The following is a 25,231-nucleotide window of genomic DNA, read 5'->3' as shown; positions in this document are numbered from 1 at the left end:
GGAGACATTCCTCTCTAACTCGGACTGACTCTACTTTGGTGGATAATAGTTGTTCAAAAACCTCTTGTCTGCTCACTTCAGGGGATAAAGTATCTCCCATTCTCACTCCTCTTAAGAGTCCCCGAGCCTGCTGAGAGAAAAGCTCTGGCTACAAAGCTCATCACATTACCATCTTTTCACAGGCCCCGTCCACCATTTATTTTCTATTCACGCAACTCGCTGGATTCCAATCTCCCCAGCCAGCGGGAACTAAACACCTTTCCTTCAACGTTTCCTTGAAATTGCGATGATTGCTAGAGAATTCTAATTGTCTCTTTTGTAAGCTGCCGGGGTGACACCTAGAGAAGCGGAGGGGGGACCTTTTTCCAGCTGGTCTTGCATGAGGAAAGACAGTTACTCGTTCACAGATTTTTTTTTGAAAAAAACCCCAACAAACCACAGATTTTTTAAATCTTCCTTTCTATTTCTGCCTATTTGTTAAAAGCGTGTTATGATGCAAGCTGGCAAACGTTTAACCAAATGTCCAAGGATTTGAGAACCAGTCATTGTGAGAATTTAAGGGCATTTTTTCAATTTGATAGATAAAAAAAAAAAGTTATTTTATAATTCAAGTTCACATAAAAAGCTGTTGAGCGAAACTATAGTACAAATTAAAATATTCTATACAGTCAGGATGCTCCAAATTCATCTAAATGCTTGTTTTTGTAAGAAATCAGCTGTCAATTGTATTACATTCCTGATTATTTATGGCATTTATATTATGCTTTGTTCCATTACAGGACATGTAGGCAGTTCTCGACCACAAGTTAAGTGAGACATTTTTAAAGTGAGTTCTGCCCCATTTTACGAACTTTCTTGTCATAATTGTTAAGTGATTTACTGCTGTAGTCAAGTTAGCAACAAGGTCGTTAAGTTATTGACTTTACTTGTCAGAAAAATGCAAAAGACGCCAGAATGCTGCAACCATGACCCATATGAGTCAGTTGCCAAGCTTTTCAATTTTGATCATGTGACCTTGGGGATGCTGTAAGTTGTAACAATTGTTAAGTCTGAAAAGCAGTCACAGTTTCCTTTTTTTCAATTATCACTTTTTTCAATGCCATTGAAACAATCATTAAACAAACTGTCGAAAACTGAGGACGATTGGAACAGCAAACTCATTATTTCCAACGTTTGTCTAATAGTAACTACTGTAATGCTCTCTACATGGGGCTACCTTTGAAGAGTGTTCGGAAATTTCTCCAGGTATGCCCATGTTACACCAACACTCCGCAGTCTGCATTGGTTGCCGATCAGTTTCCGGTCACAATTCAAAGTGTTGGTTATGACCTATAAAGCCCTTCATGGCATCGGACCAGAATATCTCCAGGACCGCCTTCTGCCGCACGAATCCCAGCGACTGGTTAGGTCCCACAGAGTTGGCCTTCTCCGGGTCCTGTCAACTAAACAATGTCATCTGGTGGGACCCAGATAAAGAGCCTTCTCTGTGGCGGCCCCGACCCTCTGGAACCAGAGATTAGGATTGCCCCCACCCTCCTTGCCTTTTGTAAACTTCTTAAAACTTCCAGCAGACGTGGTTGGTAAATCCACAGTAACTGAATTTAAACCTGCCTGGGATAAACATATATCCATTGTAAGATAAAATACAGGAGATAGTATAAGGGCAGACTAGATGGACCATAAGGTCTTTTTCTGCCGTCAGTCTTCTATGTTTCTATGTTTCTAACTGGATCCTTAAGCCACAACTTTTCTAAAAGTTGTCGAATTCAGTGGGAGCTGCTTTTTGGTCTTTAGCATTTGTATTTTATTTTTTTGTATTTCTCTCTTCCTTTCAATGTGGTGAAAGACTGATATATAGAAAAATAATGATGGGTATCATATAAGAAAGGGCAGACAGGTTAGCAATAATGAGATCTGAAATGTCACTGACTCCAAAAAAACGTTATGTGCTCCGGTGAACCTTTCTATCTTGTTAGAATAAACTCCCCGCCCCGGTGTTCAAAAAGAGAGATTTGTAATATAATTGCAGCTAAAGAGGAATGTGTTTATTTGGTTATACCGATTGTGAAATATAATCGCTAGCGCATAGAAAAAAATGGAAACATACGAGTTAGAGAAATAATGGCGCTATAACACACAGGTGAGATAAGCAAAACCAAACAAAGTACCCCTTGAAAATGAATAGAGGAATGATCAAGGCTAAACAACAGCTCTACCTCCAGGCTGGGAACAAAGCTAGGTTTTACACGAAGAACTGGAGAATGGGAGACAGGTGAATCCCTGGAGGATTTTTTCGGAGGAATATGTAGATTGGAGCTGAATCCATTCATTCTAAAACTCACCATCTCCTGGTAACTGGCCCAAAATCATTCAAGTGGTGTTCTTGTCTAAGACAGGACTAGAATTCATAGTCTCCTGGTCATTGACCCAAAGACACCCAGTTGGCTTTTGTGCTTAAGATCGGACAAGAACACGCCATGTAAATACTCAAATACAGTGGTACAACGTCTTACGAACCTAATTCGTTCCGTGACCAGGTTTGAAGTAGAAAGGTTTGTAAGATGAAACAATGTTTCCCATAGGAAAAAAAATCTCACACACACGCGCGCCCTCATGACATTTTGCTTTCTGCACATGTGCAGAAGGAAAAAAAATGCTGGGACGCGCATGTAAGAGACTCAAAGCTGCATGCACACTACACCGGTAGCGGCGGTAATGGGAATCCACCCCTGGTCGTGTCTGAACCATTGTGACCCCATGGACAATGTTCCTCCAGGCCTTTCAATCCTCTACCATCCCATTTAATCTCACTTAAACCTCATTCACTCCCAGCATTGGGCTCTTCTCTACTGAGCCCTTCCTTCTCGTTATAAGACGTAGCTTCCTGCTATGTTCTGTGCCCGAACTCTCTTCAATATGCCCCTTGCCTGCTGCTACGTTCTGTGCCTGAACTCTCTTCAAGAGATTTTGGCTATTTTTGCCGGGAATCTGTCCGTCATGCTGTTCCCGAGCTGAAATTTATTAGTTGTGCGGTTCCCAGGCCATTTCCACTGGCCAGAGGGCGTCCCCCCCCATATGGGGGGAGGAGCCCATGACTGGTAGAGCACCATGTTTCCCCTGATACTGAAAGTTTTCTATTCCAGTTGCAAAATTAGCATTCTCCAAGTCTTTCCTTCCTAATTCAAAAACAGGTCCGATCTTAAAAGAGGGTGAGGATTTAAAGATACCGATGAGAACCTGAAACCTGACCATCTTACAAATGTCCCGGCGTTATTATTCTCCCGAGTTATTCAGAAGGAAGAGATTAATTCAACGGTGACATTTTGATTCTTGATATCTTCATCATGGATTTCCTACAGGGATATTCAGCTTAAGCACATTTCTCAAACAAGAGAAGCACCGATGGGAGTAGAAGCGACCGCACTACCTTACAAATTATCTCTCTAATGTGACATGTTAGAAAATGATATTATAGTTTGTACTATCTCTCCATTTCTTGGTATCGAAAATTCCTCAGGCTACCAAGAAGAAATTGCTTTTGGAGGGCAGAACGTGACACTTTGGAAATTTAGGCATCCTTTCTTCCTAGAAAAAGATGTCCCGATTAATACATGCAGTGTTGGGTCTACAATAATAAATTAAATTCTAATTCACAATGCCAGCTGACTGAAGCCAGGACTTAAAATACAAAGATGTTGCAGGCTGCCAAATACAGTAATCCCTCGCTACTTTGCGGTTCATCTTTCACACATTCGCAACTTCACGGGTTTTCAAAGGGGGCTTAAATCTATTAAAAATTTTAAATCCATTAAAAATTCTTAAAATTCTTCTACAGTACTACTGTATTAAAGAAACTGGTAGGATATCACATGTAGTTCCAGCTGAGAAACATTATAGAATGGCTGTTTAATGCAAAGGGAGGGTTTTAAAAGTCCAAATACTCGCTAAATACATTAAAAAAAAAATCTTTCCTCTACTTCATGGAAATTCATTTTTCACGGTTGGTCCTGGAACGCATCGCCCGCAAAAAATGAGACCATTGAGCCATCGCTGTCCTAGGATATTTCTGTGGACATGTGGCCAGGATGACATTACGGAGCACTGCTACCTTCCCACTAAAGTGGTACCTATTTATCTACTTGCATTTGCTGGACTTGTCGGCTGGAAAGCCGGAAGCCCCAGTTCGAGACCCAAGAGCCACATGATGGGATGAGCTCACATTCTCACCTTAGTACCTGCTGATAGTGACGTGAAAGTTTAATTGTGTTAATGAACCTTTAACGGAGCTATTTCTCCAAATAAGAATGGAGATGAGGTTGAAAGATAGATCATAATATCTATATCTAAATATCACCTCTGGAAGTTGTTGTGGTTGGCTCTGGCCCAGCTCCTGCCCCAGGGAATCGGGAGGTGGATGCAGGGGAAAATTCAACATGTCACAGGCCTGTGTTATTGCTGACAGAATCAGTTCAGAGTTTAGTTTCCTCGGACGAAGGAGAAGGTGGGAGTGACTCGGCAGAGGAGGGCTTGGCACACAGCCCAGGCAGTCAATCTCCCTTATCTTCCGTTGATTCAGATGATGACGTTTTGGACCCACGCAAGCGCAGAATTATGCGTAGAAGAGACCACGTAAGGACATATTACAGGAAATAAGGGAGGCCACCTATGTTTGGGTGGGGCTCCAGTAAGTAGGGCTGCTGCTATAAATAGCAGCATGTGGGTTTGGCCCTTGTGGAAGAATATGTGATCGGAGTTCGTCAGGAATCTTGTGTTGCTGGACTTTGTTGCTTTTTCATGCCTTTGAAACCAAAGCAGAGCAACGTGTGTGTGTGTCTCACTTCGTTGGAAGAAGAAGGGGTGTGAAGTTTCTTCACAGCTGCTAACTAAGTACTTAATGACTGCTTAAGGGAAATCGTACACACTACCGGGTTGTTTTGGGACGAGTGCTCTTTGCAATACAAAAAGAGTGCTTTGTTTATTTTGAATTTTGTGATAAAGAACATTGTTTTGAATTTTCAAACGAGTATGTGTGTCTGAAATTTGTACCCTTGAATTTTCGGGAGGCTCCTATCAAAGAGCCCAGCAGAACAGAAGTGGAAGAAAGGCTCATGAGAGCAAAGTGGTTCTTACCACACAATTCCTCCCTTAGAAAGCTGCCAATATTTATGTGCCTTCAACAAAAACTGAAACAATACAGTAAGACTAAGATAGACGCCTTGGCAATGCTCACAGGCTTTAAATGTCATTAACAAAATAAGGCAACGTTCATGATACATTTCAAATAAAATGAAAAGCTTGCAATGGAAACTGTGAAGGCACCCTACAGCTCAGGAATCTTTTGGAAACAGCAATGTTTAAGGGAGGAGGTTAGGAAGACCACAAGCTAAGTGTGAATTGTCCTTCTGGATTTTGTTGGCAAATTCATTTTTGGGGGAGGGGGTTGGGCTCAATGAGTGGGCATCAAGTTGGAGATTAAGAAATATTGAGCATAGAAACATAGAACTCTGACGGCAGAAAAAGACCTCATGGTCCATCTAGGCATGTTTAAATTCAGTCACTGTGGATTTATCTACCACGTCTGCTGGAAGTTTGTTCCAAGGATCTACTACTCTTTCAGTAAAATAATATTTTCTCATGTTGCTTTTGATCTTTCCCCCAACTAACTTCAGGTTGTGTCCCCATGGACTATCTAGGGCAGTGATGGCGAACCTCTGGCACGGGTGTCACAGGTGGCACGTGGAGCCATATCTGCTGGCATGCAAGCAATTGTCCTAGCTCAGCTCCAACGTGCATGTGTTATTGATTGATTGATTGATTTTGTCCAATACACAATGAGAGTTTAGTGGGTATAGTAAAATACATGAAGAAGGTTACAGAGGAGATACTCATAGTAAAATATACCTAAGAAAGAATAGAAAAGAAGGTATAGTAATAGAACATATCAATGAAAGAATAGAAGAAGAGATATAGGAATAGAAGAAAGGTATAGGAGATATAGGAGAGCAATAGGACAGGGGACGGAAGGCACTCTAGTGCACCTGTGCTCGCCCCTTACTGACCTCTTAGGAATCTGGATAGGTCAACTGTGGATAATCTAAGGGTAAAGTGTTGGGGGTTTGGGGATGACACTATGGAGTCCGGTAATGAGTTCCACGCTTCGACAACTCGGTTACTGAAGTCATATTTTTTACAGTCAAGTTTGGAGCGGTTAATATTAAGTTTAAATCTGTTGTGTGCTCTTGTGTTGTTGTAGTTGAAGCTGAAGTAGTCACCAACAGGCAGGACGTTGCAGCATATGATCTTAGGGGCAATACTTAGATGTTGTTTAAGGCGTCTTAGTTCTAGACTTTCTAGGCCTAGGATTGACAGTCTAGTCTCGTAGGGTATTCTATTTCGAGTGGAGGAGTGAAGGGCTCTTCTGGTGAAGTATCTTTGGACATTTTCAAGGGTGTTAATGTCTGAGATGCGATATGGGTTCCAAACGGATGAGCTGTATTCGAGGAGGGGTCTGGCGAAACTTTTGTAAGCTCTGGTAAGTAGTGTGAGATTGCCAGAGCATAAGCTATATAGGATTAGGTTTACAACTCTTGAAGCCTTCTTGGCTATGCTGTTGCAGGGGGCTTTGACATTTAAATCTTTTGTTATTAGTATACTGAGGTCTTTAACCGAGTGGGGGGTTATCTGTGATAATTTGATGATTCAGTTCGTATTTGGAGTTCAGATTCTTTTTCCCAATGTGTAGGACAGAGCATTTGCTAGTTGAGTTGCCATGTTTTAGACCACTCAGAAACAGAGTTCAGGTCAGCTGATATTTGGCTCACACAGAGGCTCTGGGAGGGCATTTCTGGCTTCCAGAGAGCCTTTGGAGTTTGGAGGGAAGGCATTTTTAGCCTCCCCCAGCTCCAAAGAAGCCTTTGGAGCCTGAGGAGGATGCAACATGAACCTACTGGGCCCACCAGAAGTTGGGAAATAGGTCATTTCTGGCCTCCAGAGGGCCTCCGGTGTGTTTGTGTGTGTGAGGGAAGCTGTTTGTGCCCCAGGCATTGAATTATGGGTGTGGGCACCCGCGCATGCACGATAGCAAACAAACATGCTATTTTGGTACCCAAGGGGAAAAAGGTTAGCCATCAATGGATATATGTTTATCTTACAATGGATATATGTTTATCCCAGGCATGTTTAAATTCAGTTACTGTGGTTGGTAAATGCACAGTCACTGAATTTAAACATGCCTGGGATAAACATACGGTATATCCATTGTAAGATAAAATACAGGAAATAATATAAGGGCAGACTAGATAGACCATGAGGTCTTTTTCTGCCGTCAGTCTTCTATGTTTCTATCACTGGTCTAGGGGAATGAAATCAACATCATCAAAACTCGTAACACAAGGGGGGGAAAGTATGGGAAAAAAGATTTTTAAAAATCCAAGTATTTTTGTGCTTTTTCCACTGAAAAGATATAGATTTGTTGAAAGGATTATAAAAAAAACCACCCTTTCCATATGTGTGCCAAAGGATTGTTTGAATCCGTTTCATCTTCCATGAGCTGTTGTTCTTTGAATAAATCCAATCCTCTTAACATCATAAGAGCTGCAATAATCAGTTTTTCAGAGTTTTCCATGGCGATGCCCAATTGTCTAATCAATGATCGTTTAAAGAAAAACCTATATGGTTTGCAGTGGCCACCTTTTAATTAGCTTTGCACAGTGAAAAGAGTTTTATTTGGACACCACTATTGTTATTATTATTATCTCTCTCTCTCTCTTCCTTTCTAATCCTTCATCGGCTTACCAAGCTTGAACACAAGTGAATAGAAGTCATGGGAGGGAAATATACAGACTATATATGTACTGTATATATCCCAGGAACAAAGTACTATATCTATATGCAATCCAAAAATGTTCCATGTTTAAATCCAGAAAAAGATTTATTTAAGCCAGCTTTGATTTTAGTAGGAGACAAACAACTTAAGGCTGCTATGTGTAGGAATTTATTTATTTTATTTAATTTTATTTATTTATTGTTAGAGTTGAAAGGGACCATGCAGGTCATCAAGTCCAACCCCCTGCCTGAGCAGGAATCCTAAAGCACCCCAGTGGCAGTCCAATCTCCTCTTGAAAGTGTCCAGAGTTGGGGAGTTCACAACCTCCGCAGGCAGGTTGTTCCACTGGTTGATCGCTCTGACCGTCAGGAAGTTCTTCCTTACTTCTAGGTTGAATCTCTCCTTGGTCAGCTTCCAGCTGTTGTTCCTTGTCCGACCCTCTGGTGCTCTGGAGAATAGTGTGACCCCCGGAGTTGGTTCCAGAGGGCCGGGGCCACCACAGAGAAGGCTCTTCCCCTGGGGCCCACCAAACGACATTGTTTAGTCGACGGGACCCGGAGAAGGCCAACTCTGTGGGACCTTATGCCGCTGCTAGTTTCTCTGCTGCTTTCTGAGGAGGAGGATGACAAGGGGGGGGGGATTTAAAAATATCGGAAAGCCAAGTTACAAGGTTATTGTTGCCGCATGATGCCTTTTCATCTCAGCTGTTAGCAGAGAGAGGGCTTCGCGAGGGGAAAACGACTGCAACTCAGACTGCTTTGGCATGACTCGACTTGGCTTAGCTCTCCTTTTTCCCCCTGCTGTTGCTGCTGCGCGCTCCTTGCTTTTTTCCTCTTTCCTCCTTCCTGGCCTTGGGAGGTGGCCGCATGAGGCTGGAGGGGAGCTGGGCAGGAGAGAGGGAATCTTGTCCGAGCCCAGGAAGGATGAAAGAGGAAAAAAGCAAGGAGCGCAGACACACCAGCAAGGGGGGGGGGAAAGAGAGCTGAGCTGAGACCGGTAATCCAGGAAGTGACTGCCGCTGGTTAGCTGGAGCTGGGCACACAGCTTCATTTCTGCCGGTGGAACTGCGTTCCACCCCGTCCTGCCTGCTGTCCACCTCTGAGTGCCGGAGCATACCATGAGCGGAACTGCACAGGATCTTAGCTAGAGGTTGTCCCAAACCCCTGTGAACCCCCAGCAGCCCACCCCTGGAGGAAATCTCCCTGCAGCAAAAGAATAGAAACATAGAAACATAGAAGACTGACGGCAGAAAAAGACCTCATGGTCCATCTAGTCTGCCCTTATACTATTTCCTGTATTTTATCTTACAATGGATATATGTTTATCCCAGGCATGTTTAAATTCAGTTACTGTGGATTTACCAACCACGTCTGCTGGAAGTTTGTTCCAAGAAGAATGGCCTTTAAATTAATGAATTAATTGATTAAGCTTCAAGGTTTCCAAAAGTACCCTTGAAGTCACTTTTCACTGAGCTCCTTTTTCTGAAAAATGGATTTTCAGAATTCAAGACGAAGTTGGCGCAAGACTGAAATAGGCCGAATTTTACACCGGTTCTAAAACATCCTTCAACATATCTCAATATCTGATACTGAAAGGAGTCATACATTCTATTAACACTTCTAATTCATTCATGAAATATAAAAGAGAGAAGATAATTATTAAAAGGTGTTTGATGTGTTCCCTGTCTATTTTTAAAAGGGAAACAGATAAAGAGCTGGTCATTTGTTTCTTTCTAGTTTTAATAAGTTTAGGAAACGGCGGTCTAAGAGCACTCCAGCGCAGTGCTATTAAATATTTGAAAGATTTCATTGTAGAGACTACATGCAAAGGAAGCTACTGGGCCTGAAAATTGAAACACAGCTTACGCAGCAATGTAACTGGCAATTTTTAAAATTTCTTTTGATCCTTTCAATTAGAACAAAAGATACCTGTGTCAGCAGGTAGTGTTTTTTCTCTCTGCAGGGCAAAATGCTTTCTGTTGCTTGGAGTGCAGAGACAGAAGTACAATGAAACAAGTCAGAAAGCGTATTCTAGTTTTAAGTCAGGTGCATAGAGTTCAAAAGCACACGTTTATTTCATGCTACCCACATACAAGAATGTGAACTACTAATGGTGAAGGCCAGAGGTGGTATTCTGCCAGTTCAGACCGATTCAAATGAACCGATAGTGGCGACTGCGGGTGGGCCTGTCCACCCATCTAGCCAGAGAGATGGAGGCCTGACTATTTGACTGGGTACAGAGCGTCTGAATTCTGTTGCTTGTTTCTCTCACGGCCGCCTTGGATCGTTTTGGCTGGTTGGAGCCAGTTGAATGTGAGGGAGACTGGTATCTTTGGGATGGGAGTGTATCGATTTTTTCCTGACTGTTGGCTTGGGCCTTATGGCTGGAGTTTGAGGCCTGCCTGTCTGCCATCATTTTATTATTTTATTTTATTTTATTCATTTCATTTTTTTAAATTATTTTATTTTATTATTTTATTTTATTATTTTATTTTATTATTTTATTTTATTATTTTATTTTATTTATTTATTTTCTAATTTTATTTTATTTTATTTTATTTTATTATTATTTTATTTTATTATTATTTTATTTTTTTTATTTTTTTTATTTTATTTTATTTTTTATATTATTTTATATTATTTTATATTATTTTATTTATTTATTTATTTAGTCCAATACAAATTGAAAGTTAAATAGAATAAAAAGTAGTAAATAGTAGTAAATATCAGGGAAGGGATAGAAGAAGAGATATGAGAATAGAATAGAATCTTGTGATTGCCTCTCCTGGCAGCTGAGTGATAAAATGGCTGCCTGAGTTGTGAGAGGCTTGGTGGGCTGGCAGGAAACAATAGTTGGTGACGACCTAGGGCAAGCCATTCAGTGGTCAAGACACAAAGCAGCTAAAATGGAGAAAAATCTTTTTGGGCACTGCCTCGTTCAACTCTGGCCATGGCAAAGACTGTTTTAAAAAGCCCAACGCTAAATTGGGCTTGCCGCAGTGGCTCTTGAAACCGCCCAGAGTCCTTCAGGAGTTGGGCAGTATAACCCCCCCCCAATAAATAAATAAATAAATAAATAAAACTCCCTTGCAGCTTAAAAGGTGAAGCTATCTGTTGTGGTTGGCTTTGGACGTTGGTTTAGGCGAATCCTCAGGGTCACAGAGACTTGTATTATTGCCAGCAGCTTCTGATAGTGAAGATTCATTGCCAAGATCAGACGGTGGGGAAGCAGAATCAGACGGAGAGATGGGTGCAGCCAGCCCATTAGTTAATGATCCCATTAGTGAGATGTCAGACTCGGAGGAGGATCGATGGATAGACGCCGTATGCGCAGGCTCATGGCTAGAAGGGACCAACTGCATAGGTATCATCAGAGATAAGGGAGAACATCTGTTGCTGAGGCAATTAGGCTCATGGGGTTGATGATAAATTACGGGCGTTGGGGAGTGCGCATGTGGGCGTTTATTCGTTCGGAGAAGGTTTGGACTATTCCAGGACTTCTGTTGACTATTTGGACAATTCACAGTTAACTCTTGTGGACTTAAAGAAGGGGGAGCTGTGGGGAATCACAGCTGCCTTAATTGCTCTCTTTTGTTCCTGCTTTGGACCGCATTCCAGGACTGTTATCTGGGTGAGATAAATTTGACTCTACTTAAACATGTGTGCTTTTAACACTGTTTCAGATAAACTCCTTTTATTTCTTCTGTGCTGGCGTGTGTGTGTTTGACTTTGCATTCCTCTCTCACTGGGGGCTATTAACAAGAAGCCCGGCATAACACTATCCATTCAGCACGGGTGAAAAAAGGCCACTTCTGTCCTCTCTGAGGACTGAGTCAAAACTGGGTAAAATGGCAGGCGGAGCTTCCAAAAAGACGATTGACAGACTCATCCTCACCCTGATTGGACGAGGATAACCCATTCTCAATGCTAGCTCCATCCACCATGGAGAAGTTGAACATTGTTCTGTCGGGCTCTCTGGTAGACTCCTCCCAAAAATTCACAGGTACAAATTTCAGACACACACACACACGTTTGAAAATTCAAAACAATGTTCTTTATAATGAAAATTCACTTAAACTAAGCCCTCTTTTGCTATAGCAAAGAGCACTCGTCTCCAACCAAACTGCTAATCTGTACATGTCCCTTATCAGTTCTGTGATACTTAGCTTGCAGCTGTGAGGCAATTCACAGTCCTTCTTCTTTCACAAAGTGAAACACACTTTGCTCTGGTTTAGTTTCAAAGCGGGGAAGGACCGTTGTACCTACCTGAACGGTCTTCTCGCTGCACTGGAAGGAGAGTCCAACATGGGTAGTTAACCAATCTTATTGGTAGAGACTGAGTTAATTATTTACATATTAATTAGGTACCGCCCCCTTGTATCCCCCATGAGCTCAGTTTTAAAAACGAAGACAATGTAAGAGGATAACCAATTTTTATTGTCAACAGTCCAACAAACCAAGTCCTCCCAACACCGGCGTCCCTGAACTTCAACAGTGCCGGGTGGGTTTGGACTCTCCTTCCAGTGCAGCGAGAAGACCGTTCAGGTAGGTACAACGGTCCTTCTCCACTGCAGCTGGAAGGAGAGTCCAACATGGGATATGCCAAAGATTAAGGCCCATGGGAGGGAGAAGGTCTTGTCAGGGACATCGTGGAGGCACAAACTCGTTGCAAAACACGCCTTCCAAACGCTGCGTCCGCTGAAGCAAACGAATCCAACTTATAATGTTTAACAAAGGTGGTAGGGGCCGCCCATGTTGCGGCCTTGCAGATATCTTCTATGGATGCCTGCGTGGCCCAGGCAGCAGACGTGGCCGCACTACGTGTTGAATGACCCGTCAGTCCCAATGGCGGGGTCTGGTTTCTAGCCTTGTAAGCCTCCGTGATACACTCCTTAAGCCATCTACTAATAGATTTGGAGGATAGTCCAAGTCCCATCTTATGAGGCGAGAATGATATGAACAATTGTTCAGATTTTCTGAACGTCTCCGTACGCCTGATGTAGATTTTCAGGGCTCGCCTGACGTCTATTTTGTGCCATCGCAACTCCGATGGGTGGTTCCCATGAGTACAGAAATCAGGCAGTATCAACTCTTGCTTCCTATGAAAAGTAGAGTTTACCTTTGGTATAAAGGTGGGATCCAGTCTTAGTACAACCCTATCGGGGTAAAAGATACAGAGGTCCTGTCTGACTGATAAGGCCGCTATCTCTGACACTCTGCGTGCGGAGGTAATTGCGACCAGGAAAGCTGTCTTAATGGATAACAGACGGAGAGAAATGGACCTCAACGGCTCAAAGGGTGGCTTTGTCAATGCTTTGAGTGCTAACGAAAGGTCCCATGACGGGAACCTCCGGACTGGTGGACTATGTTTATTTGTAGCTCCTCGTAGAAAGTCTCTTACCCACGGGTGAAAAGCCAAGGAGCGTGCCTCTGGAACTTGTATCATAGTGGCAAGGGCTGCCACCTGTCTTTTTAAGGTGTTAGGGGCTAGCCCCCGGTCTATTCCTTGTTGTAGGAACTCCAACACCGTAATAACCGATGTCTCCTTCGGATTCAGATGGTGTTGTTCACAGAACCTACAGAACGCCTGCCAAGTTGCTTGGTATATTCTTGACGTCGAAGGGCGACGTGCTGCCTGTATTGTATCAATGACCTTCTCTGGTAGCTTTTGTAGCCTCAGCCTGCTCCTCTCAAGTGCCACACGGTTAGATGTAGCCACTGGGGATCCGGGTGTTGTAGGTTCCCCTGGCTGAGGGCGATGATCCGATCCGGAATCCTCCACGGTGTTGACACCGATAGTGCCACGAGGTCGGAGAACCAAGGGCGTCGAGGCCAGTGCGGTGCCACCAATAGCACCTCCGCTCTCTCCTCTAATATCTTCTCCACCACCCTGGGAAGGAGACTGGTGGGAGGAAAAGCATAAAGTAGACCCGGTGGCCAAGGGGAAAGAAGGGCATTGGTCCCTTCCGCCTCTGGATCCGGAAAGCGTGTGTAGAACCTGGGAAGTTGGGTATTCCGCTGGGTTGCAAACAAATCCACTGATGGCATGCCGAATCTGTGTGTCAGCTGCTGGAAGATGTCGGGATCCAATCTCCACTCTGATGGATCTAGAATGGTCCTGCTCAGCCAGTCCGCCTGCGTGTTGCTGATGCCGGCAATATGTTCGGCCGACAATGATGCCAAGTTGGTCTCGGCCCAATTGAAGAGACGGCTGGCTTCTGCCATGAGGCGTTGTGACTTCGTGCCCCCCTGATGATTCAGGTGGGCCCTGGTCGCAACATTGTCTGTCAGGACCCGCACGTGTCTGTCCCGCACTAGTGGGGTGAACGCTTGAAGGGCCAAAAACACTGCTTTCAATTCGAGGAAATTGATGTTGACCGGCTCCAAGTCCCTGCCTGACCAGAGGCCTTGGGCCATGTGGTGTCCAATGTGTGCGCCCCACCCAAAAAGGCTGGCGTCTGTCGTAAGGGTTACTGGACTTTGGAGTCGGAAGGGGGAACCCTTGCTTAAGGCTGGTGATGTCCACCATCTCAAGGACTCTCTGATTGTCCTTGGAACCCGGACCTTCCTGTTGCAGTGGCTCCTCCTGGCTCTCTGTGCTGGGAGCAAGAACCACTGTAGATCCCGGATGTGGTGTCTTGCCCAGGGAACGATGCCTATGGCTGACACCAAGGTCCCCAGGATTTTGGATAGCAACGCCAGGGAGACTCTCCTGTCGTGTCGGATGCTGGAGATCAGTTGTCGTATTGTGCGTTGTCTCTCCGGGGAAAGAGATACCGTGGATGATAGGGTATCTATGACTGCTCCGAGATGAAGTAATCTGGTGGAGGGAGACAGGTGACTTTTCTCCATATTGATTGTGAAACCGTGAGATTCCAGTGATTGCACTGTCCTGTCTAAGTCTTTCCTGGCTCCCGATGGGGACCTGGACAACACGATTATGTCGTCCAGGTAGGCCATCAGCCGGACCGATTTTTGGCGTAGGTCTGCCGTCAAAATGTCCAACAGTTTTGTGAAGGTTCGTGGGGCCGAGGAGAGGCCGAATGGCATGGCCCTGTACTGAAAATGCTCCCCCTCGGCGCAGAAGCGGAGGAACCGTCGATGACCTGGATGTATGGGTACATGGAGGTACGCTTCCTTGAGGTCTATTGATGTTAAGAGATCGTGGGAGCGTATGGAAGCTATAATTGTCTGTAAGGAGTGCATTCGAAACCTCCTGTACTTTATGAAAACGTTCAGTTGCTTCAAGTTTAGTATGAGCCGGCAGCCTCCTGAGGCCTTGGGTACTATAAAGATCACTGAGTAGAACCCCTTGCCCTCTTCCTGTCGGGGCACCGGCTCTATAGCGTGAATGTCCAATAAATGCTTTATCTCCTCTCGGAGTTGTAGTCTCTTTTGTGAGTCCCGTATTACGGGGCAATGAAGGAATCGTGATGGTGGAGGCTGGACAAATTCCAGCCGAAGTCCCTGCGAAACGGTGGCTAAGGCCCATTTGTCGGATGACGTGTGATGCCAGGAGAGACTGTAATGTTGAAGTTTCCCCCCTATTGGCATCCCGGCTGAGTCACTTGGAGCGACGAAAACCTCTCTGGTTACCTCCTCGAAATGGCCGTCTCGATTGCTGGTAACCTCGGGTTCTGTCCTGGAAAGATCCCCGATCGGACCGAAAGGATGGTTGATTGTATTGGCTGTATTGACCCTGACCAAAGGATCTTTGGGCCTGTCCCACACCTGTGTTGGCTTCCCAGCGAGGGTTCTGTCGCCTCGTGTATGGTGTAGACCTGCGGTCTTGTCTCCTATTAGCCCTGGGGAGCACTTTCTTCTTGTCTCTGTCCTCAATGAGGACATTCTCCAAACTCTCCCCGAAAAGCATGGATCCCTGGAAGGGGCTTGAGGCCAGCCTCCACTTTGATTTCAAGTCTGCTGGCCAATTTCTCAGCCAAAGGAGTCGTCGTGACGACATAGTGGTTGCCATGCTTCTAGCCGAAAACTTCGCTGCATGAAGGGTGGCGTCTGCTGAGAACTCCGCTGCCGCACGCAGCTTGCTCAGGTCCTGCCGGAGTCTTCCGTCCTCAGGTCCGAGCCTGGCCTGCATTTCCTGCAACCACATGATGGATGCTCTGTTGATGAATGAAGCTGCGGCCGCCACTCTGAACCCCCAGCCCGACACCTGATGCGCCTTTCTCAGCAATATCTCCGCCTTTCTGTCCTCTGGCCTCAGGCTGTCGCCAGTTTCCGAGGGCACCAGCGCACTAGAAACCAGAGTCACTACTGGCTGGTCAATTGGCGGGAATTCCAAGAGTTTTTCGACCTCTTCGTCGAAGGTGTAAAACTTCCGCTCAATGTTTGAAGGCCCTTGCGCAGCCGCTGGGTGCTGCCAAGGTCGCTTAACTCCCTCCACAAATATGTGAGAGGCTGGGAAGTGTTCAGTCTCGGGCTGGGCTTCCTTGAGGAGAGCCTCTGAAGTCTTTGTCGTGTCAGTAGGGTCAGTTGCCTTAGGCACGGCTGCAAGGTTCATTACTTGCTTGGCCTTACAAAGCAAGGTCCTGAATAATGCCGGTTTGAATAGTCCCACCGTTGGTGGTGGTTCTGGCACTGTCTCATCCTCTGACCAATCATATTCCCTGTCACTCTCCTCAAATTGTGGTTCCTCCATCATTGACCCTACGCCAGAAGGGGGCGGTACTGCCCAAGGATTTCTTTCTGGAGCCTGTTGGGGGGGCCTAGCGCTTTGTTGCGCCCCCGTAGCAATGCCCTGTGAGTACACGTTGGCGATGATTTCCTGAAGGTCAGGGGTCATCTGTTGCCATGGGCCTGATGGACCTCTTAAGCCTGCTGCTGTGGGAGTAAACGTAGCTGAAGGCCCTTGTAGGCTTCTGACCGATTGACTTGCAGACCCCGGTCTGTGCCAAGAAGTGCCAGGGGATGGCATGGCCTGAGGTATAGGTATAAAATGTCTATCAGGTGACCAGTCCCCTGTTGGCATGATTCCAGTGGTCCCCAAGGGAGATTGGGTGGTCAACTGTTCAGGGGTCATCTGCTGCCGCTGTGTAAGGGGCAATCCAGAGGGAGAGGGCTGCAGGGCCGCTTCCAATTTCTTTTCCAGGGCCTTAATGCGTTTTTCCGCTTCCTTTAATGAGGAGCTGGAAGATTGGGAGGCCTTAGTCTTATCCTTTGCCTTCCCTTTGCCCTTCTCCTTGGCAGCGGGGGAGCTGCTTTTGTCAGTCCCGGCTTGCTCTGCCATTTTACTCACAGTTAATTGAAGAACAAGAAAGTTTTTGGCTCCACGCCCTTGCCGCTCGCAAAAAAATGGCGCCTCGGCTATTTCGCCACTCGCGCATGCGCACTGGGGCCACCTAGCCCACTCTTGCGCTTTGCCGCCAAGATTGTCGCCTTTCGCGCCGAGAAGGCTAAGATGGCGGCGCCCGTGACCTCCGCGGTCTTTTCGGGGCTCCCGCTCTGCGCCCCTGCCACCAATGGCGGTCCCCGCCAGGGTGGTAGCCCTGGCTCTCGCCTCTACTCTCCGCGCAGCCTGGTGGTCTCAGCGGTCGCGCTGTTTGCAGCGGCAGCGACGGCGGCGTTATCGGCGGCTCGCTCTCCCCGGCGGCGGCGGCTTCGGCGGCTTCGGCGGCGGCTTTTCCCAGCCGCCGAACAGCTGATCGCTCTGTCGGCTCGCCTCGCCGGCTTCGGGGAGCGATTTCAAGCCTCCCAGTGGGGGGGGCGGACCCCCCCACCTTCGGCCTGCAGCCTTAGTGTGGCCTCGGAGGCCAGGGACCCCAGGCTGGATGCTCCTCTGCGGGGTGTTCCCTCGGGGGGAATACAAAACCCCTGAGGAGTATCGTTGGGGGTGCTGCCTGCGGAGGGCAGGGACCCCTTGCTGTTCCTTTGCTGTTATCTGCACCTGAAAGACAAAGCAGAAACATTAAACAGGTTACAACAATTTTTAACATTTATTAAACATTTTTAAACAATTTATTAGTTTTAATTAGCTTAAGCTCAAACTCAGTAAGTCTCTACTCTTAGACTGAGTTTTTAAAACTGAGCTCATGGGGGATACAAGGGGGCGGTACCTAATTAATATGTAAATAATTAACAGTCTCTACCAATAAGATTGGTTAACTACCCATGTTGGACTCTCCTTCCAGCTGCAGTGGAGAAACATCAGCACACAAAAAGTCAAAGTCAGTAAAGCAGGCACTAAACACAAGGATCAGATAATCCTCCACAATGGCCAAACCCACAGGCTGCTATTTATAGCAGCCTCACTAATTACCACAGCCCCACCCAACCACAGGTGGCCTCATTTTCTTTGATAATAATCTCTCAGTTGTTGTTGCCTATGCATCGCTCTCCGCATGCGTGGTTATATCATTAACTCTTGTTCTGAATCCAAGGAGGAGCTAGATAATTGATCTCCTTCTGAGCTGTCTGCCACACTCTCCTCCTCCCTGTCACTCATGTCTTCTTGGTCAGAGGAGCCTTCATCAGCAGCTTCCACCGGGGGCAAAACAGGCCTGCAGCATGTGGATGTCTCCCCCACATCCACAGTCCTTGGGGCAGGAGCTGGGCCAGAGCTAACCACAACAAATATTGTTCTTGTGAAGAGCTTTTGAAGACAAAAGGGGGTTTTTTTTAAAGGAAAAAAAAATAGTCGTAAACTCAGTGGGCCAAAAACAGAAAAAGAAAAAAGAGTTCATTTTAGCACTGCCCGCTTGTCTATGAAGATATGAATGGCTCCACATTTGCTTGACCTCATTCCAAAATTGCTCAATACTGGAACTGAAAATAACAGTTTGGATCTATTTTCTTTCTTTTTTTCTTTTTTAAGCATCAGTGTGCAAGTCAATGAGCTGTAACTGGATTAAACATTTCATTTCCATCAAACGGCACGTGCAGCCTGGCATACTAGAACAAGCTATAATTTATATTTTCTCAAGCTGAGAGTAAGCGGATGGGGAGGAGAAAGAAGAAGAAGAAGAAAGAACCTGGTAATATACCTATCTGGGGATATTCCAGTGCGCCTATCAGGCAGCTGTCATAGAAACATAGAAGACTGACGGCAGAAAAAGACCTCATGGTCCATCTAGTCTGCCCTTATACTATTTTCTGCATTTTATCTTAGGATGGATCTATGTTTATCCCAGGCATGTTTAAATTCAGTTACTGTGGATTTACCAACCACGTCTGCTGGAAGTTTGTTCCAAGGATCTACCACTCTTTCAGTGAAATAATATTTTCTCACGTTGCTTTTGATCTTCCCCCCAACTAACTTCAGATTGTGTCCCCTTGTTCTTGTGTTCACTTTCCTATTAAAAACACTTCCCTCCTGGACCTTATTTAACCCTTTAACATATTTAAATGTTTCGATCATGTCCCCCCTTTTCCTTCTGTCCTCCAGACTATACAGATTGAGTTCATTAAGTCTTTCCTGATACGTTTTATGCTTAAGACCTTCCACCATTCATGTAGCCCGTCTTTGGACCCGTTCAGTTTTGTCAATATCTTTTTGTAGGTCTCCAGAACTGAACACAGGATTCCAAATGTGGTCCAATTTCTTTTGCTATCTGAATGAAAGCAGACAACTGATTGTCTAACCCATGGTGAGCAGGAAAACTTCTTCAGTAAAATTACTCTATAACATGCTTACAATGATATTGTTACGGTGGTCTATTCTAAGGCATATCTCAACCCTGCAGAATAAGGTAGGGTTGCCGCTGGAAAAAAAGCTTAGAAATAATCTCTAACAAAAGGTGGAAAACAAAATCTGTCATGGACTTTTAAGGCTGAGCATTGTTAGAGCTACCAAAATGGGTCCAACTATGGAACCAAGAACACGGAATGAATAGAGTCATATAATATCTGCATGGAGCCATATAATGGCTGCATAGCTAGTGGTATAACAAGCAGGAAGAGGGAGATAGTGATCCTGCTGTATAGAGCGCTGGTGAGACCACATTTGGAATACAGTGATCCCTCGATTTTCGCGGGTTCAAACTTCGTGAAACGCTATACCACGGTTTTTCAAAAAATATTAATTAAAAAATACTCCGCTGTTTTTTTTCTATACCACGGTTTTTCCCACCCGATGACGTCATACGTCATCACCAAGAGTCACTTCTCTCTCTCTTTCTCTTTCTTTCCTGTCATTCTCTGCTTCAATCATTTTCTCATTCCTCTTTTTTCTCCCTTTTTCTATCATTTTTTTCTCTCTCTCTACCTTCCACTCTCCCCCCTCTTGCTCTCTCTCTCTTTCTCCCTCTCCCTCTCTGTGAGAACGCCTGGCCCCACCTCTCCTGCAGCCCCCTCGCTGATAGCTGGGACGAAAGTGCTCTCAGCTAAGGGACTGTGAGAGGGGCGAGGCAGGCATTCTCAAAGCGCTCAGAGCGGCTACCGGCCGAATGAGGAGGATGAGAAGCCGTAGCCGCCAGCGCTGCTGCAGGAGGACCCGTGTCCGAAGAAAGCCGGTGGGAGGGGTGGATCGGGCGGGCGGTAGCGGCGAGGGGGCCGGAGGCGCTGGGGGGGCGGGGGCAGCCGACATTCAAAGCACTTTCGTCGCTCCCTGCCCTAATTTCAAGCCCGGCTCCTTGCGCTGCCTTGAAAAAGGGTGCGTGGGGGTAGTTTTTGGCTGTCCATAGCCAAAAATTGTGTTTTTACTTCCGCACCGCTACTTTGCGGAAAATCGACTTTCGCGGGAGGTCTTGGAACGTAACCCCTGCGAAAATCGAGGGAACACTGTACTGTGTTCAGTTCTGGAGACCTCATCTACAAAAGGATATTTATAAAATTGAATGGGCTACAAAAATGGTGGAAGGTCTTAAGCATAAGGTTAAGGTTCTTTCATTGTTTCTCTCTGCAAAGAACGTTTTCCAAACCCTAAGTCTTTCCAGGGTATTTTCCATTGCTCTACTTGCTCCAAATGTTTCTTTCCAGGTGCTAATAATATTCCCAGCTCTTACTGAACTCAATCTGTATAGTCTGGGGGTCAGAAGGGAAAGAGGGGACATGATCGAAACATTTAAATATGTTAAAGGGTTAAATAAGTTTCAGGAGGGAAGTGTTTTTAATAGGAAAGTGAACACAAGAACAAGGGGACACAATCTGAAGTTAGTTGGGGGAAAGATCAAAAGTAAGGTGAGAAAATATTATTTTACTGAAAGAGTAGTAGATGCTTGGAACAAACTTCCAGCAGAGGTGGTTGGTAAATCCACAGTAACTGAATTTAAACATGTCTGAGATAAACATATATCCATCCCTAAGATAAAATACAGGAAATAGTATAAGGGCAGACTAGATGGACCATGAGGTCTTTTTCTGCCATCAATCTTCCATGTTTCTATCCCTCGTACATACATGGTAGCTGTTCCCAACTCTAGGGGGCGTTGCTCATCATCTAGACTAGAGCCTTGGTGATGCAGTGGTTAGGGTGCAGTATTGCAAGCTGCTACTGCTGCCTGCAGTTCACCAGTTCAAATCTCACCAGGCTCAAGGTTGACTCAGCCTTCCATCCTTCCAAGGTACCCAGATTGTTGGGGCCAATATGCTGACTCTGTAAACCACTTAGAGAGGGCTGCAAAGCACCATGAAGCAGTAGATAAGTCTAAGTAAGTGCTATTGCTATTGTTATTGCTATCTCTGTTTCTAAGCTGAAGAGTCAGCACTGTCTGATGACAATTCCCTGGTCAGGCGGTTGGCATGACTAAATGCCAAAGGTGCGTGGAACACCGTTACCTTCATACCAGAAGAGCCCTTCACTCCTCCACTCGAAACAGAATATCCTACGAAAATAGACTAACAATCCTGGGCCTAGAAAGCCTAGAACTACGGTGCCTAAAACACGATTTGAGTATTGCCCACAAGATCATATGCTGCAACGTCCTACCGGTCAATGACTACTTCAGCTTCAACCGCAACAACACAAGAGCACGCAACAGATTCAAACTTAATACGAACCGCTCCAAACTTGACTGTAAAAAATATGATTTCAACAATTGAGTTATCGAAGCATGGAACTCATTAACGGACTCAATTGTGTCAACCCCTAACCCCCAATATTTCTCCCTTAGACTCTCCACGATTGACCTCTCCAGGTTCCTAAGAGGCCAGTAAGGGGCGTACATAAGTGCACTGGTGTGCCTTTCGTCCCTTGTCCAATTGTCTTTCCTTTCTCTCACTTATCATATATATTTTCTTTCTTTCATATATCCTCTCCTCTAAGTTCACTTTACCCTTATATATATTACTACATGTCTGTTTTTCTTCCTATGTATTTGTGTATTGGACAAATGAATAAATAAATAAATAAATGCCAAGGTGGTCCCTATTTTTCTACTTGCATTTTTACATGCTTTCAAACTGCTAGTTGGCAGAAGCTGGGGCAAGTAACAGGAGCTCATTCCATTACACAGCGCTAGGGATTCGAATCCTGAACTGACGACCTTTCTGATCGACAAGCTCAGCTTCTTAGGCACTGAGCCATCGTGTCCCCTTAATAACTCCTTGAGTAAAGTCAAACAATATCTACTAAATTATTTATTTATTTATTTGTTTATTTGTTTGTTTATTTATTTAGTCCAATACACAATACATATTGAAGAGAATAGACATGAAGTATTATATATAAAGAAAAGATGTAAAAATAGAGGAGAAGATATATGAAAAGACGAAAAGATATATGATATACGAGATAAGGAGAGACAATTGGACAGGGGACGAAAGGCAGGCTAGTGCACTTATGTACGCCCCTTACTGACCTCTTAGGAACCTGGAGAGGTCAATCGTGGATAGTCTAAGGGAGAAATGTTGGGGGTTAGGGGTTGACACTACTGAGTCCGGTAATGAATTCCACGCTTCGATAACTCAATTGTTGAAATCATATTTTTTACAGTCAAGTTTGGAGCGGTTCGTATTAAGTTTGAATTTGTTGCGTGCTCTTGTATTGTTCTGTGCTTGGTGAGAAATGGGGAAAAATAATTAAAATAATTAATTATCATATATTTATTTATTTAATATAAATTAAAATTTCCATCACCACAATGAACAGCAAAACCAAAAACACAAATCTCACCAAGTGAATATGTTTATTCTTTTTACAGATCCCAGAATTTTGCTTTCAGTTCTTTCCATTTATTTCAGCTTTGGGCAAAATTTTATGAAAAGACATTTATTTCGTCAGTGTCAAAATTCAGAATAATTCGAAACAATGTAAGTTTCTGCCCACATTGAGGTCCATCAACACCCATACTTTCTCACACCGTGTGAACGGAGAAGGGAAGCTTTTAAGTCCACCCGCAATTAAACATCTTTTCAAAAGGAGCCAATTTCCTTTCAATGCCAATCAGGGAGGAAGAATATGAAAGAAAGAAAAAATCCGGAAAGATTTAACGGTAAAACAGGGAGACATTGGTAATACTGACAATTAAAGTCTCCCCCAGGAGGTTAATTAAACATGGTAAGAGCCAAACATTTCTGAAACTACTTTGCAAATGTCATAAAAGAAAACCCAGTCCTTCAGGCAATTTAGGGCAAAACTGTTCACAGTTTTGTTGTTTGGGGGAAAGGTGTTAAATGTTTTAAGCGGGTCTGCCTGGGCAGGGGGAAGAGATTAAATTAATCCGGGCCTCCATATTTGTATCTGTGCATTTGTCCAGTGAAGGACGGCCGTCAACAGTTCCTATTGGTACGCCTCCTTGGTTCTTCCCAGGGTCGGCATGGTGCGTGCCCCCTGCCGTGAGATTTTGCCTCCGCGCATGTGCCCAAAACGAAACCTCATGCGATTTTGGCAATTTTCGGCAATATTTTTGCTTCCGCGCCTGCGTAAAAGCAAAAAGTTGGTGAAAATCACCAACATCTTGCTCACGCTTGTGAGATTTTAGTAGCTTTTCCCCCGATATATTTGCTTCTGTGCATGAGTAGAAGCAAAATCTCATGCGTGCACACGTGTGAACATGTCGGGGGTGTGAAGATGCGCATGCATCTCCATTTTTTAAACGGATTGCTGATCCCGCCCGTACCAAGTGGGGCCCATCACTGCATATGTCCATCTTTTGACTTCTAATCTCAAAAGACCAGAAGCAATAGCAGGAAAGGGAAGACAGGTTGGGTTGTAGAGCTGGGCGGATATGCCATTTTGAAAACCTTCAGCAAATTTGTGGAACAAAGAAATGAGATAAACGGTGCCATTAATTTCATGTAGCAAAGTTATAATTCTTCCAAAATTGTTGAAGGACACCCTATTGAAAAAGCTCAATGAGATCTATTCCGCCCTTGAAAGTTTAGCCCTAAATCGTCTGGCTTTCTTTACGACATTTGCAAAGTTGTTGCAGAAATGTTTGGCTCTTCCCATGTTTAATTAACCTCCTGGGGGAGACTTTTAATAGTCAGTATTACCAATGTTTTACCATTAAATCTTTCCGGATTTCCCCTCTCCCCCGCATATTCTTCTTCCCTGACTGGCATTGAAGGAAAGAAAAAATTGGCTCCCTTGGAAAAGATATCCAATTGAATGAATAGGCGTAGCAACTGAGACATCTGAGTCTGTGCAGAGAATCGAAACTGAAGTTAGAAAGCTGGTAGTGGCTCAGCCCGCTCTCTACTCTCCGTTCACTCTGAACTCTACTGAAATGAAATTAACTGTTCTCTCCTGCCTGTGTGTTTGCCTGTAACTGCTGCTATGTTAAAGAAGAACTCTGCTACTGGTATTCCACCATTCACTCATCTGTTATTCTTAAATATAAAGAAGTTTCTCATTTAAACCAATCCTGCTGCATCAGTCTGACTGTGTGTGCTTTCTGGATTTAATTTTCTGCAACAAACTCCCATAAATTATGCTTAGGGAACTGAAGAAGGATAGTGAACTAAAGAAAGAAAAGGCAACTGGATTTTTGTTTTTCCTTGAAGATGTTTCGCATCTCATCCAAGAAGCTTCTCCAGTTCTGACTGAATGGTAGAGGATGGAAGGATTTATATTTCTTGAGGTCATCTGGTCATTGGACACAGGAATACAGATCCTTCCATTCTCCACCATTCACTCAGAACTGAAGAAGCTTCTTGGATGAGAAGCGAAACGTCTTCAAAGAAAAAACAGGAAGTCCAGTTGTCTCTTGAAAAAGCACCTTTGGGACAACTGTTAGTATGTCCCGGTGCAGCTAGGCTGCGAGACCTTCGACATACACAGAGCAGAGTTTTAGGTAAGAGTGTGGATGTGTGATACAGCCAGTAACGACACAGACTTAGTATGCTAAACAAGTATTATTTACATATACAGTGATACCTCGTCTTACAAATGCCTCATCATACAAACTTTTCGAGATACAAACCCGGGGTTTAAGATTTTTTTGCCTCTTCTTACAAACTATTTTCACCTTACAAACCCACCGCCGCCGCTGGGATGCCCCACCTCCGGGCTTCC

The 25,231-nt window shown here is 44.7% G+C and overlaps 1 protein-coding gene across 3 annotated transcripts in view; it reads right to left on the bottom strand.

Moving 5' to 3' along the window:
* The window catches only part of FAT3 (FAT atypical cadherin 3), a 699,023-nt gene that overhangs the window by 210,140 nt on the left and 463,652 nt on the right, over positions 1-25,231 (bottom strand). The gene's annotated exons all lie outside the window — the stretch shown is intronic.

Source organism: Erythrolamprus reginae, chromosome 4 (genome assembly GCF_031021105.1).
Source record: "Erythrolamprus reginae isolate rEryReg1 chromosome 4, rEryReg1.hap1, whole genome shotgun sequence".
Classification (NCBI taxonomy): Eukaryota; Metazoa; Chordata; class Lepidosauria; order Squamata; family Dipsadidae; genus Erythrolamprus; species Erythrolamprus reginae.
The sequence above is the reverse complement of the archived record's forward strand: the minus strand, read 5'-3'. Positions and strand labels throughout refer to the sequence as shown.